Source organism: Hemitrygon akajei, chromosome 22 (genome assembly GCF_048418815.1).
Source record: "Hemitrygon akajei chromosome 22, sHemAka1.3, whole genome shotgun sequence".
Classification (NCBI taxonomy): domain Eukaryota; kingdom Metazoa; phylum Chordata; class Chondrichthyes; order Myliobatiformes; family Dasyatidae; genus Hemitrygon; species Hemitrygon akajei.
The window spans coordinates 52,071,896-52,088,931 of record NC_133145.1 but is presented as its reverse complement, the minus strand read 5'-3'; the positions used below and the strand labels follow the sequence as shown (position 1 = coordinate 52,088,931).

Here is a 17,036-nt window from a genome sequence, read left to right as displayed (position 1 = left end):
GCATTTCCTTCAAGTATTTTCCAAAACTAAATGAGATTATCTGTAATAGCACACCACAAAGTGACAGCTGAACTCTGAACTCTGAACTCTCACCATCAGACTTCAGTGTTCTTACTTTTGTAACTTATGTGCTGCCAGTAATATAAAGTTCTCTAATTTTGCGATCTAACCTACATGTTCTGTTGTTTGAAATCTGTTCCAAACTGATATCAATCTCACACTTCTGTTTGGACGGATTTGGAACATAATTCAATGGACTTCCAACAATTTCAGCTTCTGTTTGTGTCCTTTTATGTTCTTATTTCAATGATGTTTAAATATATCCGGTTATAATTGCATTTTCAGTAGATTTGTCCTTATTTTTTTGCTGAGCAAATCAACATTTCCAAGTTGCACACTCAACTTCTTGGAAATACATTATTGTTTTCCCTAAACCCCTGAGGTTAATTCCCTATTTAACAGCATCACGACAATTCTTTAAGGACAAGAGTTTCTGCAGATGCTGGAAATACAGAGTAACACACACAAAACAAGAGAAAACCTGCAGATGCTGGAAATGAATAAATAGTTGACATTTGGGGCCAAGACCTTCAGCAGGACTCATGTCGACTGTTTAATTCTTATGAAGGGTTTCAGCTTGAATTGTCATCTGTTTATTCCTTCTCGACAGATGCTGACCTGATGAGTTCCTCCAGCATTCTGTGGGTGTTACATTGTGGCAGTATCTTCACTAGAACAAAAGTCATTCCAATAATTACTCAATTTCTCAAAGGCAATTAGAAATAAAGTCGGAGTCATAGAACACTACAACACAGAAACAGACACTTCGACCCACCTAGTCCTTGCTGAACTATTAATTTGCCTAGTCCCATTAACCTGCACTTTGAGCATAGACCAGAGTGGTGTAAGCCCAGGTTGCTGTGGAGGTGAAATCATTGGGTATATTTAAGGCTGAGGTTGATAGATTCTTGCTTAATCAGGGCATGAAGGGATACAGGGAGAACGCATCAGATTGGGGTTGAGAGGGAATTGGATTAGCCATAATGAAAGGGTGGCATAGACTCGATTGGCCAAAGGGCCCAATTCTGCTCCGATATCTTATGGTCTATGGTACCCCTCCCATCCATATACCTATTCAAATTTCCCACATCCACCGCTTTCATTAGCAGCTCACTCTGCACTCTCACCACCCTCTGAGTGAAAAAGTTCCCCCCATGTTCTCCTTAAAATTTTCACCTTTCACCCTTAACCCATGACATCTAGTTCTAGTGCCATCCAACCTCAGTGCAAAAAGCTGGCTTGCACTTACCCTATATACATTCCTCATAATTTAGTATACCTCAATCAAATCTCCCCTCCTTGTCCTATGCTCTAGGGGCTAATGTTCTAACCTATTCAACTTTTCCTTATAACTCAGTTCCTCAAGTTCTGGCAACATCCTTGTAAATTTTCTCTGCATTCTTTCAATCTTATTGACAGCTTACCTGTAGGTAGATGGCCAAAACTGCATTCAAAACTCCAAATTAGGCCACACCAGTGTTTTATACAACTGCAACATGACATCCTTATTCCTGTACTCAGTATTTTGATTTATGAAGGCCAGTGTTCCAAAAGCTTTCTTTACTACCCTATCTACCTGTGACACCGCTTTCAAGTAATTATGGATCTGTATTCCCAGATGGACAATATATCTGGCCATCCAAAATGAAATAAAGAACAATGACTCAACAAACCATGCAGTTCTCATTGAATGGTCTAGTTCGATTAACTAAAATGCTTGCGGAAGTTGAATCCAATAACTCTTTGTCAACTTACAGCTTCCTGTTCATTGGTTGTTTTGCAACAAATGAGTTTAGACTTTAGGTACCAACACCTTATATTTACACAATGCCCTCAACATGGTAAACCTTCCAATACCAAAATCTGCTTTGCCATTTCATCATGGCTGATCCATTTTTCCTCTCTGCCCCAGTCTCTAAATGGAATTTAGAAGGATGAGAGGGGATCTGATTGAGACATATAAGATTATTAAGGGATTGGACACGCTGGAGGCAGGAAGCATGTTCCCACTGATGGGTGAGTCCAGAACTAGAGGCCACAGTTTAAGAATAAGGGGTAGGCCATTTAGAACTGAGATGCGGAAAAACTTTTTCACCCAGAGGGTGGTGGATATGTGGAATGCTCTGCCCCAGAAGGCAGTGGAGGCCAAGTCTCTGGATGCATTCAAGAGAGAATTAGATAGAGCTCTTATAGATAGCGGGGTCAAGGGATATGGGGAGAGGGCAGGAACGGGGTACTGATTGTGTATGATCAGCCATGATCACAGTGAATGACTGTGCTGGCTAGAAGGGCCAAATGGCCTACTCCTGCACCTATTGTCTATTGTCTCCTGCCTTAACCTTCATGCCCTGGCCAATCAAGAATATATATATGTTATATATAATATTTTATATGACATAACATATATATGTAAATATGTCCTGACCAATCAAGAATTCAAGAATTACAGTGAGCGTATATATACACACACACATACTTACTGTAATTCAGTTTTTATTATTATGTACCGCTGCAGCAAAAACACCAAATTCCACAAAATGTGGTGATGATAATAAAAGTGATTGTGATTGTGATTCTGATAGGAGGGATTTAGTGGGATGGGGAGAAAACATCGCAAATGGGACTAGCTTGGTGGGCACCATTGTTCACATGGGAGAGTTGGGACGAAGTGTCTGTTTCTAAGCTTGCATTATTATACAACACCGTGACTTAAAGGGAGAGCATAAGGGAGATAGTTCCCGAGTTCAGATCCGTGCCAATTGAAGACATTCTATTTTGTGAGGAGATTCAGATTCAGATTTGTTTATCACATGGACACCAAAACATACGGCGAGATGGGTCGTTTGTACTAACAACCAGCACAAGCTAGGGATGTGCTGGCGGTAGGCCGTAAGTGTTGCCACAATCCCCCATGCCATCGTAGCAAGCCCACAATGTTCAACAGAACAACACAGAACAGAACAAACAACAAAGCAACTGCAAACGAGCCCCTTTCATAGAAACATAGAAAATAGGTGCAGGAGTAGGCCATTCGGCCCTTCGAGCCTGCACCGCCATTCATAGCCGATCATCCAACTCAGAACCCTGTACCTGCCTTCTCTCCATACCCCCTGATACCTTTAGCCACAAGGGCCATATCTAACTCCCTCTTAAATATAGCCAATGAACTGGCCTCAACTGTTTCCTGTGGCAGAGAATTCCACAGATTCACCACTCTCTGTGTGAAGAAGTTTCTCCTCATCTCGGTCCTAAAAGGCTTCCCCTTTATCCTTAAACTTTCCTCCCTCCCATCCTCCCTACTTTGCCAGCTGCCACTAATCTGGCAAAATGGGACTGATACCTTAGTGGAGAAACCAGCTTGTGGGAGAGGTTCTAAAGTGAGGTCCTTTGGTAAATGCAATCAGCTTAATGCCTTTTCAAACTGACCACATAGGAGCAAATGACCTGCTAGAGTTCAGCTCTAGCTTTACCCCCACCACTCTGAGATCAAATGTTTGTAACGTGCAGCAATGGTCCACACTGTGACACTTTTACCTGACTTCAGTGGAAAGTTTGCAGAAAAAAACAGTGATAGACAGACATTTCTCTTTCTAGAAGGAGGTGATTGATTTCGAAGCTGACATATAAAGCACTAATCCAATGCCAATATTCCGGACAGGTGATTCGACTGGAATGGCAATTTCCAAGGGAAAGGTATGGTGAGGCTGCATGATGGAGTAGTGGTTAGTGCTTTAGTGCTTTTTAGAGCAGCTCGTGATTGGGTGGGTTGGGCGTTGTACAATGAACCAGAATTGGTTAGAGAGCTTAAGGTAAAAGAACCCTTAAGGGAAAGTAATCATAATATGATTGAATTTGTCCTGAAATTTGAGAAGGAGAAGCCAAAGTCAGATGTATCAGTATTACAGTGGAGTAAAGGGAATTACAGAGGCATGAGAGAAGAAGTGGCCAAAGTTGATTGGAAAAGAACACTGGCAGGGATGATGGCAGAGCAGCAATGGCTGGAATTTCTGGAACCAATTGGGAAGGCACAGGATATATAGATTCCAAAGAGGAAGAGGTATTCTAAAGACAAGATGACACAAATGTGGATTATAAGAGAAGTCAAAACCAATATAAAAGCCAAAGAGAGGGCATACAATAGAGCAAGAATTAGTGGGAAGTTAGAGGATTGGGAAGCTTTTAAAAACTAACAGAGGGCAACTAAAAAAGTCATTAAGGAAGTAAAGATGGAATACAAATGTAAGCTAGGCAATAATATTAAAGAGAATACCAAAAATTTCTTCAGATATATAAAATGTTAAAGAGAGGCGAGAGTGGATATCGGACCACTGGAAAACGATGCTGGAAATATAGTAATGGAGCACAATGAAAAGGCGGATGAACTGAATAAATATTTTGTGTCAGTCTTCACTGTGGGAGATATTAGCAATATGGTAGAAGTTCCAGGTGTTAGAGCTCATGAGATGTGTGAAGGAATCATTGCTAGAGAGATGGTTCTTGGGAAACTTGAAAGTCTGAAGGTAGATATATCACCTGGATGATGTACACTCCAGGGTTTTGAAAGAGGTGGCGGAAGATATTGTGGAGGCATTAGTAAGGATCTTTCAAGAATCACTAGATTCTAGAATGGTTCCAGAAGACTGCAAAATTGCAGATGTTACTCCACTCTGCAAGAAGGGAGAAACATGGATGGAAGAAAGGAAACTATAGGCTAGTTAGTCAGAACTCAGTGGTTCGGAAGATGTTCGAGTTGATTACTAAGGATGAGATCTCAGGGTATTTGGAGGCACATGATAAGATAAGCCGTAGTCAAGAGAACATCTTGCTTGACAAAACTGTTGGAATTCTTTGAAAAAATAACGAGCAGGATAGACAAAAGAGAGCTGGTTGATGCTGTGCGCTTTGATTTTCAGAAAGCCTTTGACAAGTGCCACACATAATGAGCTACAAGCCCATGGTACTACAGGAAAGATCCTAGCATGGATAAAGCAGTAGCTAATTGACAGGAGGCACAGAGTAGAAATAAAGGGAGGCTTTTCTGATTGCTGCCAGTGACCAGTGGGACCGATTCTTTTTATGTTGCATATCAATGATTTGGATGATGAAATTGATGGCTTGTTGCAAAGTTTACAGATGATACGAAGATAGGTGGAGGGGCAGGTAGTTTTGAGAAAGTACAGAGGCAACAGAAGGACTTAGACAAATTAGGAGAACAGGCAAAGAAGTGGCAGATGCAATACAGTATTGGGAAGTGCATGGTCATGCACTTTGATAGAAGAAATGAAAATGTTGACTATTTTCTAAGTGGAGAGAAAATACAAAAAAATGAGGTAGAAAATGACTTGGGAGTCCTTGTGCAAGATTCCCTGAAAGTTAATTTGCAGGTTGAGTCTGTGGTGAGGAAGGCAAATACAATCTTAGCATTCATTTCAAGCAGACTAGAATATAAAAACAAGGATGTGATGTTGAGACTTTATAAAGCACTGGTGAGGCTCCACTTGGAGTATTGTGAGCAGTTTTGGGCATCTTGTCTTAGAAAGGATGTGCTGAAACTGGAGCGGGTTCAAAGGAGGTGCACAAAAATAATTCCAGGATTGAATGGTTTGTCATATAAAGAGCATTTGATGGCTTTGGGCCTATTTTCATTAGTATTCAGAGGAACAAAGGGTGACCTGATTGAAATCTATCAAATAGTGAAAGGCCTTGATAGAGTGGATGTGGAGAGGATGTTTCCTATGTTGGGAGAGTCTAAGACCAGTGGACACAGATTCAGAATAGAGGGGAGTCTTTTAGAATGGAAATGAGGAGGAATTTCTTTAGCCAGAGAGTGGTGAATCTGTGGAATTCTTTGCCACAGTCCAGGTCTTTGTGTATATTTAAGGCAGAGGTTGATAGATTGTTGACAGGTCAGGGCATGAAGGTACATGGTGTTACGAACCCCGTAACTGGGTCACTTACCAGCAAAGATGGAGAGGTCCATTGAAGTCTGATGGTACTATTTTTAACAGTATTTATTAGTAAAAATACACAAAGATAATATCAATGCAAACATACAGATAATATACGTTGTCAATACTAAATCTAAAAGTGCGGGTATAATAATAATCAATAAGAAAATACGCTCTATCATTGTCTAGGGGATAATGTATTGTCTGATGGAGATATAAAAGTCACTCAGTTCATGCAGGCTGCAGCCTTGGTTGGAGTCGAGAGAGAGATTTTGAGAAACTTGCCAATTCCTTTTATGATTTCGATCCGTCGGGAGTCCCGTTGGTGTGGCCGTTCACTTGTGGCCTCTCCTTTAGCTAAAGCCGTTCTTCCGTGGTGAGGCCGCCAATCCCAGGCAAGGGAAGGACGCACACGAGCCCCCCCACCGGCTGTCACTATTAAATGCTGTCACGGGATTTCTAACATCCCAAGGATCTCCAAGGAGATGGTGGTGGACTTTAGGAGATCTAGGCCTCATATGGAGCCAGTGATCATTAATGGAGAATGTGTGGAGCAGGTTAAGACCTAAAAGTATCTGGGAGTACAGTTAGACGAGAAGCTAGACTGGACTGCCAACACAGATGCCTTGTGCAGGAAGGCACAGAGTCGACTGTACTTCCTAAGAAGGTTGGCGTCATTCAATGTCTGTAGTGAGATGCTGAAGATGTTCTATAGGTCAGTTGTGGAGAGCACCCTCTTCTTTGTGGTGGCGTGTTGGGGAGGAAGCATTAAGAAGAGGGACGCCTCACGTCTTAATAAGCTGGTAAGGAAGGCGGGCTTTGTCGTGGGCAAAGTACTGGAGGGTTTAACATCGGTAGCTGAGCGAAGGGCGCTGAGTAGGCTACGGTCAATTATGGATAACTCTGAACATCCTCTACATAGCACCATCCAGAAACAGAGAAGCAGTTTCAGCGACAGGTTACTATCGATGCAATGCTCCTCAGACAGGATGAAGAGGTCAATACTCCCCAATGCCATTAGGCTTTACAATTCTACCGCCAGGACTTAAGAACTTTTTAAAAGCTATTATTAATGCTTTTTGAGATAGTGATTTAGATGCATATCATATTTTTTTTACTGAGTTAAGTATTGTATGTAATTAGTTTTGCTACAACAAGTGTATGGGACATTGGAAAAAAAGTTGAATTTCCCCATGGGGATGAATAAAGTATCTATCTATCTATCTATCTATTTCTCCTGGTGCGTCTGAAGGGGTTGTTCCCCAGACCCTCTTTTATCCTTACTCACGGGGTCTCAGATGTCAATCAAGTTGGGATGATGCAATCCCTCAACCAGCCCACTCTGGTCGTCCCCTGAGGGCTTCAATGAATAGTACAGTACTCAATACACAATTCCGTCTCCAAGAGACAATGGCCGTTATCAGGGGGTTTTGTTTCACTGAGGCCAGGACACATTCCAAACCTTGAGGATTCTGCGTGTCTCTCTCTCATTTCCTGGGTCCCAGACCCGAATTAATAGCGATCTTGCGATTCTCAAAAAAGGAGGGGGGGGGGACTCTGTACCCTTCGGCCCCTCAGAGTTTCTGCACATTCGTAACAACGGAGAGAAAGCAGGAGACTGGGGGTGGGAGGAAAATTGGATCAGCCATGATGAAATGGCAGAGCGGACTCGATGGGCCAAATGGCCTAATACTGCTCCTATATTTTATGATCTTATTGTTGTTCCTTTTCCTGCCTTATGGTGCATTGGGTGGTATTTTTGTCATTTCCATAGCAGTTTGTACGAGGCCAGGTTGCTAGCTCGATGCGCAATCCAGCACAGACGGAGAGAGTGCAAGGAGCCGGCTGGATTTGAACTTGGGGCACCCACCTGAAAGTCCAGTGCTGATTCCACCATACCACTGGCAAGTTAATATTGATCTTATGGTCTTATATTAAACCTGACTCTGATTCTGATTCTGGATTCCCAACATTTCCAGAAACTCTTGTGTTCAAAGTCAAGTTTCTTGCCATATGCGGAAGTACATCTATACACAGAAGCAATGAAAAAAACTTATTTGCAGCAGCATCATGTGCGCATGGAACATTACAGCATAATACAGACCCATCAGCCCACGATTTTGTGTCAACTTCTTAACCTACTCGAAGTTCTAACACTTCCCTCCTACATCATCGTCTTCTTCATGTGCCTTGCACATTACACGATTGGGTGATCATGGCTCTCCACATCGAACGATCCCTCGCAGCGTCAATGATATCTCGCACATTTAGATTTGTTAGTTCTTTCACAGTGTTCATATATTTTCTTCTTTGCCTTCCCAGTTTCCATGCCGCGTTTCCCAGGCATACGGCCTTGTAACATAAGGCATTCGATTTCTCCCTTTCTGATGACATGGCCCAGGAAATTAAGTTTCCTCTCAGTTAATGTTCTCATTAAAGATCTTTTTGTATGGGCACGTTGGAGTATTGTCTCATTAGTTACCCTATCTCTATATGGTATTTTCAGCATTCTTTCTAAGAAACCACATTTCTGTTGCTTCTAAATTTTTTTGGAGTTCTGGTGTTATAGTCCATGTTTCGGAAGCGTACAGCACGATTGACCAGATGTAATATTTCAGTAGCCTAAGCCTTGTTGTCATAGAAATGTGTCTGTTGGTAAAAATGGGTTTCATTTTTTGGAAGTTGGCTTTGGCAATGGCAGTTCTTCTTTTTATTTCTACTTTACTTCTAGCGTCTTGTGAGATAAAGCTACCAAAGTAATTAAAGCTGGTCTTTTGTTCAATCTCTTGGTTACCGATGTACAATTGGCAGCTGGGAGTATCCTGCTGTTTTGATATTACCATACATTTGTTTTTTTTTACAGTTGATGGTTAGACCAAAATCTGCACTAGTTTGTACTACTTTGGCTAGGAGGATTTGTAGGTCTTCTGCAGCACTTGCTATTAGGGTGGTATCGTCTGCATATTTTATATTGTTGATGTTAACAGCTCCAATTTTAATCTAGGTTTTCTATTTCTCTAAGAATCACTATAGATATTAAATAATTCCTGTGAGGCAACGCATCCCTGTCTAATTCCTCTTTGAATTTTAGTCGCACTGCTTATCATCAATTTTTACCACCGCCGTTCGATTCCAATATAAATTTCGAAGCAGTTGTTGGTCTCTTCCGTCAATGTTTAGTTTAGCGAGAATTTGAAATAATTTTTCATGTTGCACTTTGTCGAATGCTTTAGTGAAATCAATAAAACATAAAAAGACATCATTTTGATATTCAATTGCCCTTTCGGAAAGCATTCATAATATGAAAATTGTGTTCCTAGTTCCTCTATCCTCAATAAACCCATATTGCAGTTTAGAAGTTTCTGACCTTAACTTTTTAATTCAACTCAGAACAATTCTTAACAAAATCTTTATTATGTGACTCATAAGACTGATTGTTCTATAAGTTTCGCAGTCAGTAGTTCCAGGAAATTTTGGCAGAGTTATAAATACTGATTTCAAGAGATCGTCAGGCAATACACCAGACTCATATATGCCATTAAACTGATCAAAAAGAATATCTATGCCCAGATCTCTTAGGGCTTGTATCATTTCCACTGAAATTTCATCAGGTCCAGTGGCTTTACCATGTTTCATGCTTTTCATTGCTTTGCTTATTTCTTCTTTGGTCATAGGAAGGCCAGAATTAGGGTGCTTAATAGCTGGGGATTTCCCTCTATTACCTTCAAAAAGCTGCTCTATATACTGAATCCACCTCTCACATACTTTCTCTGGATCCGTCTGCTGATCTTATACATCCTGTAGAGGAGGTTTTATTAATTCCAGTAATTTCCTTAATTTTCTTGTGCATTTCTTTGCTGTTGTTAATATGGCCCTCTACTTCCCTTTGCAATACTGCACAATTGTCTGGTCTGACTGTCCAGCTCTCTGTATTGCACTTCGTTATTCTTCACTAACCTTCTTTGTTCCATCAGATCTAGAATTTCTTGGGTTATCCACCCCTTGTTGGTGTGTTGGATTTCTTGTTCTGGGATTATCTCCTCTGCTGATTGCTGTATAGCATATTTAAATCTGTCCCAAATAGGTGTTGTTTCATTTTCGTTGAGGTGTTCTTCTACAGCTGTTTTGAATTGTTGCTTAAGTATGCTATAATTTTTAAGTTCTCCCAACATATACTTCTTTCTATGTTTCAGTTTCTTTAATTTTGTTTTGATGGTAGCTATTACTGGACGGTGATATGAACCACAGTCTGCTCCTGCGTAGGCTTTAGAATTTGTGATATTATTTCTAAAGCGTTCATTGATGGCAGTGAAATCTATTTGATTCCTTGTTCTATCTCCAGGGCTAATCCAAGTACACAATCTACGTGGATCGTTTTTATACCAAGTGTTGGTGATCACTTGGTTGTTTCTGACACACCAATCAGTAAACCTTTCTCCACTTTCATTTTTCTCCCCTAATCCAAAAGGTCCTATGATGTTATCAACCCTTTCCCCTCCAACTTTGGAGTTAAAATCTCCCATGACTAGTTTTATATCCTGAGCTTTACATTGCTCATAAGCACTGTCGAGACCTTCATAAAACTTGTTGATATCCTTTTCATCCGCCTCATTTGTTGGTGTATTGACTTGGATTATGCTAATGTTAAAAGGGTTACCCCTTAACTTAACAAAAAGCAGCCGGTCGGATATCACCCAATATCCCATTAGACATTTTGATACTTGTTTGTTTAAAATAATTACAACTCCATACATATGCTGTTGACCTCCAGAATATATTATCAGAGTACTATTCTTAGTGAATTTGCCACTTTCAGCCCATCTAATTTCTGACAGGCCTAAGATATCAACTTCAAACCTTATCATTTCATTTAATGCGTTATCCAACTTTCCTTTCTGGTAAAGTGTCCGGATGTTCCATGTTGCTACCCTTTGCCTTTCCCTATTGCTTACAGGCTCTGGATGACGGTCTGGCGTCACCTGGAGCACATGACTACCCCTACTGTGTGAGGTGTTGTTCTGTTGATTAGAATCAACCCCATTCACGCTGTTGTCTAGTTTCCTTATTTTGTTTTTTTCCATGATTGACTAGGCAGAAATTTCAACAGTGGTTTGCCGTTGCCTTCTGTTGCTGCAGTGCTCATCTAACTAGAGCATTTGACCTCTACTGGCGTTCCCAATTGGGAATCATACACTAGACGTCGACCAACCTTTGCTGTTGTTGTACAAAGACAATCCTCCACCAAAGCCTGGAATCCATCTCCCTGCTGCCGAAGACTTCGGTGATTTTAGGTGACACCACCACCATTGGTCTGGTTATTTTTCTGGTGCCAAACTCTCGCATTAGACAGAACTCCTTCAGCGAGACAGGGGGCACCCAGACCTAAGTCCTACATGAAGGCGGAGTTGTCTTGGGTGGGAAAAGCTATATAATTGCTATTGGCATTTCCTGATATTTAGTCAGGACCAAACCACCCCATTCACCCCTCCCCTACATAGCCTTGCATTTTTCTATCATCCTTGTTCCTATGTAAGAGATTCTTAAATGGCCCTGATGTATCTGTCTCTACCACTAACCTTGACAAGGTGTTCCACACACCCACCATTCTGTGTAAAGTCTTTACCTCTGCCACTCCCCCCCCGCCCATAGTTTCCTCCAGACACCTTAAAATGATCCCCTTGTGCAGTTGCATCATATAAGGTGCATTCACAAGAAAAACATAAATGAAGCAAAAGTGATACACAACTTTTACAAGAAAGAACACAATTGGAATAAAAATGTACAATTTACCTTGGATAAAGTGGAACTGGAGGGAGGCAACACTTTGCTGGCATCTAAACGCAATATAATTACAGCAAGGCATAATTTTTAAAGGATTTTGATTTTACTCCTATATTAGCACTTCTGCCTTTGAGTTATAAAGTAGTAAGCGTTTTTACATTTGAGTACAGAATAACTCATCATCATCATTATGTGCCATGTCGTATGTTGTGGGCAATCATAGTCTTCCATCTATCTTTTATCTAAGAAGTTCTACTAAGTACTTCAAAACTTTTGCCTGTCTGTTTCTTGATGTAGCTCAAGAATGTCATCTGTCGACTGCAGCTTTTTACCCTTCACGGCAAGATGTTCCAGCTTCTCTTTCCTCTAAGTACATGTGCCAGAAATTGCAGCTGCCGTTTCCTGATTGACAATATCCACTCTCTTCTACTGGCTTTTAACACAACACTTCCTCATGTGTTACTCGGTCCTTCCGTGATATTTTCGTCATTTTTCTCAAAAACCACATTTTTACGGCTTCATGTTTTCCCTCATTTTGCTTTGATGTCGACCTTCGTTTGCTTCCATATGTTAATGTGCAACGGGCATAGCACTGCAACTCTGAGTTTCATACACACTGAAATGATGTTGCTCTTTAGTATCTTGCTCAATTGCTTGAACATGCACTTAGCAATCCCAATCGTTCTTCCAGTTTAAACTCAGCCCTAATGACAAAATGACTAGGAGGTGCTAAAGGGTTAAGAGCTTGTACATATCTGGTCTAGGAGTGGTTGTTTAGTTCTTGCTTACTGGGACAGATCGTAGCAATTTATAGGGACTCACCAGCAAAAGGACACGTGCCTCAAGGGAAATTTTGCTGAACCTAGAGCAGGCCCAAAAAATGTCAGCTTATTCTCCATTTGAGGATCTATTCTAAAACTTGCCTAACACCAGGCAGTGCCAGTACATGATCTGTGATCAGATGAAGTTACGTTCCCACACTATAAGCATCCTTGGCTCAGCATCTCTATTCTAATCTACACTATTACTATACAACTTTGTAAGGTCAGCATCAATTTTTGTTTATATTTGCGCTGACGTCAAGTATACCAGTAAATCTTCTCACAGTGACACACAAGCATGGTCACTTTCATACAGACAAGCATAAATGCACGTGTTCGCAAGAGGCTATACACAAGGACATAGGCAACCCACAGATAACATTACACAAATACATAGGTTGCAAGAGGGCACGCATGCGCGCGCACACACATACGCACCACACACAATCACTCTCTCTCACGCATACACACATGCACTCTCCATCATACACATAATCATAATCTCTCTGTCTCTCTCTTTCTCTCTCTCTCTCTCTCTCTCTCTCTCACACACACACTGATGCACCATCAATAACTCACTCTGAGACGTAAGAGACGAGGTATCGGCTTTTATTGACTGGAAGAATGAACAACACTACATTCTGGAGAATGAGGCCGGGCATCAGGCCTCAATCGCCTTTATACAGGGGTCTGTGGGAGGAGCCACAGAAGCAGTCAGCAGGGGTCTGTGGGAGGAGCCACAAGAGCAGTCCAGACAGGTATATGTAGTTCACCACACACACACACCATATATACAGTACTGTGCAAAAGTCTTAGCCACATATATACAGCTAGGGTTTTGCACAGTACTGTATTTGTCAACATGGAGTGGAGAGCGAGTTTGCAAACCTGGCAGGAGCAAAGGATGTTGGGACAAGCCAGGGTGGTACACCGCGGGAGGGGTGTGGGACAGGTGGCAGAGAAGGAGAGCCATGGGCTGGGGAAGGGGTGGCGCGGGTACTGACACACCTAGCCCTGAGACACCAGGCAAGGTCATTTGATTCCAAACAATTGGGTTATTGATCTTTACAGAATGTCTCTCAGGTGCTTCCCACTCCCTTCCCCTTTCGCAACCATGATTCTCCTCTTCCTGCCCCCTTCCCACTGTCAGTCCATAATAGAGACCCATATCAGAATCAGGTTTATCATTACTCACATATGTCATGAGTTTCTTTTGGTGGGGGGCTGCAGTGCAGTGCAATGTATGAAATTACTCCAGTACTGTGCAAAAGCCTAGGCACCCTAGTAGCAGTAGATATACGTGTCTAAGACTTTTGCATAGTACTTTATAACACACACATTCACAGTCATACACACAGCCAATCTCCCACAAACTCACACACACACACACACAATCACACTCTCTCGCTCTCTGTCTGTCTGTTTCTCTCTCTCACACACACACCTCTCCCTCACATGCACATATGGCCAACATCATCAAATATCAATGCATTAAGCTTGATACCTAAATTCTCAGCTTTCTCCATTATCTCTTGAAGGCTAACAACTGATGGTTAGATAAGGCTCCAGAAATGCAGGGGTGGTCCTTGTCTGTGTCTACCATGTATCAAAAATTTGAGTTGTTCAGCCCATATAGTCAGAATGTACATAATTGACTCCGATGGCAAGGCTCTTCTGCCTTCTGTTTCTCACCTCTGAGCCAAAATGTGTGAGTATAAATTCCACTCCAGAGATCTGAGCATAAAAATCAAAGGTTAAGAACACAAGCTTAATTGTTGGGTGCAGTGTAAAGTGGAGGCCATGTTGTTCTCCCCTGTTCAAGTAAAATAGTGGTTATGAAACTATGGAAGGTATAGATCTTTTCCCCAGGGTAGAAATGGCAAGTGCTAGATGACATACATTTAAAGTTAAGAGGGGAAAGTTTAAAAGAGGTGTGCAGGCTAAGATTTTTATGCAGAGAGTGATAGGTGCCTGGGAAGTTCTGCTGGGGATTGGTGGGAAGCAGATACAATACTGGTGTTAAAGTGGCTATTAGAATCGTTGATATGCAGGGATTGGAGGGATATGGGTCATGTGCAAGCAGAAGCGATTTTGTTTAACGCGGGTACTGTGCTCAGCACAGACATAATGGGCCAAAAGGCCTATTACTGTGCTGTGCTGTACTACATTCATGTTGTGTATTTAATATTTCAGTGATCTAGTATATATATATATAGTTTGATTAAGCATTCTTGTATGTTGAAATAATTTATTACAGGTTTACAGGTATAAATACGTGAATTGCATATGTCATCACATTACCATGTGATACATCCGCGGCTCACTTAAAGTAAACACGATGTCAGACTCACATTTCAGACTCCTGTGTCTTTCTTTGAACTAGTTTAATGTTTTGAAGACACAAAACAAAACAGTTAGTATCCTGTGATCCTTCTTCAAAAGAACAGGGACTTTTTCTGATGATGAGAATGACAAGGCGCCCATTCTCAGATGTTTGGTCTATGTGGGGAACATAGTGAGTAGCTGTGCATTGTACTCTGCTTCTGATATATAGTTCCAGGTTCAAAGTTCAAAATAAATTTATTATCAAAGTACATATACTGTGTGTCACCATATACAATCTTGGGCATACTCAGTAAATCCAAGTAACGTTAAAGAACCAGTGAAAGATCACGCCCAACCAGGCAGACAAACAACCAATGTGCAAAGGACAACAAACTGTGCAAATACAAAAGAGAAAATAAATGACAACGTGTAAATAAGCAATAAGTGTTGAGAACGTGAGATGAAGTGTCGTTGAAAGTGAGTCCGTAGATTGATGGAACAGTTCAATGATGGGGCAAGTGAATTTATCCCCTTTGGTTCAAGAGCCTGATGGTAAATGTTTCTGAACCTGGTGGTGTGAGTCCTGAGAGTCCTGTATCTCCTTCCTGATGGAAGCAGCAAGAAGAGAGCACGATCTGTGTGGTGGGGGTCCCTGATGATGGATGCTGCTTTCCTGTGACCACATACAGTGACGGGGCAAGTGAAGTTGAGCGAAGTTATCTGCCTTGGTTCAAGAGCCTGATGGTTGAGGGGTAATAACTATTCCTGAACCTCATGGTGTGAATCCTGAGGGTCCTGTATCTTCTTCCTGATGGCAGCAGTGAGAAGAGCACACCACCTGGGTGGTGGGGGTCCCTGATGATGAACTCTGCTTTCCTTCAACAACGCTTCATGCAGTTATGCTCAATGGTGTGGAGGGTTTTACCCGCAATGGACCGGGCTGTATCCATTACTCTTTGTATGATTTTCCATTCAACGGCATTGGTGTTTCCTTACCAGGCTGTGATGCAGCCAGTCAATATAATCTCCACCACACATTTATCGAAGTTTCTATAGCACCATCAATTTCTTGGAGGAATTGTTGATTATGTGGCACTATAACTACAGTATTCAAATTAACTTTTCCATTTGCTCGTTAAAAAAATGACATTTCAGAATTGCAGTTCATTGATTGTAAAGCTGTTTAGAAGATTGTTGTCTGATGAAATAAGCTCCTGATTATTATCTTTTCACAATATAAACATTGTCTTTGTTGATAGTGAATGGAAAGATGCTGTTTTGAAGAGCTATTTTAATAAGTAATCACAATTCACCTGTAAGAGGTCTCTTCAGCATATCAGATTAAATCAAATCAAATCACGTTTAATTGTCATTCAAACCATACATGGATACAGCCGAATGAGACAGCGTTCCTCAGCAGCCAAGGTGCAAAAACATACTCACGCATTCAAAATAGCGAGAAAAGAACAAAAAAGAACATAGTTACATAAGAAAACATAGAAACATAGAAAATAGGTGCAGGAGTAGGCCATTCAGCCCTTCGAGTCTGCACCGCCATTCAGTATGATCATGGCTGATCATCCAACTCAGAACCCTGTACCTGCCTTCTCTCCATACCCTCTGATCCCTTTAGCCACAAGGGCCATATCTAACTCAACTAACTAAAACAATTAGATTATTTCAACTGAGAATACACACTTGGTGCATTCAGGATAATTTAGAAATGCAATTAAAATAGAAAGTGTTTTGGACTCAATATTGGATTCTACCAACACCTGGAAGTGAACTCAGTTTCTTCCTTTTTGTTTGAACTAGCCATATCTGCTCTAAGCCAACCATTAGCATGGACAGACTCGAGGAAATCTGCAGATGCTGGAAATTCAAGCAACACACATAAAATGCTGGTTATGTCCAATAGGCCTGTATTTTGAAATATTTTAAATTCCTTTGTGTTTGTGTTATTATTCTGTAACTACTAATCTATTTTTCTCTCTTCCCAAGTTCTGACAAAGAGTTTTCAACCTGAAACTTTGGCTTTCTTTCTCTCTCCACAGGCGCTGCCTAATGTGCCGATTTTTTCCAGCGTTTTCTGATTTATTTC

At 41.2% G+C, this 17,036-nt stretch overlaps 1 protein-coding gene across 5 annotated transcripts in view; it reads left to right on the top strand.

Annotated features, from left to right (window-relative positions):
* Positions 1-17,036, top strand: part of LOC140714723 (inward rectifier potassium channel 16-like) — a 181,937-nt gene that overhangs the window by 116,709 nt on the left and 48,192 nt on the right. The window contains exon 1 of one of the 5 annotated variants that reach the window (XM_073026233.1): positions 3,717-3,753. The exons of the other annotated variants lie outside the window; for them this stretch is intronic. The gene's annotated coding sequence lies outside the window, so the exon portion shown is untranslated. Of the gene's footprint in view, positions 1-3,716; positions 3,754-17,036 lie in introns of those variants that run through there. 5 annotated transcript variants of the gene reach the window in all.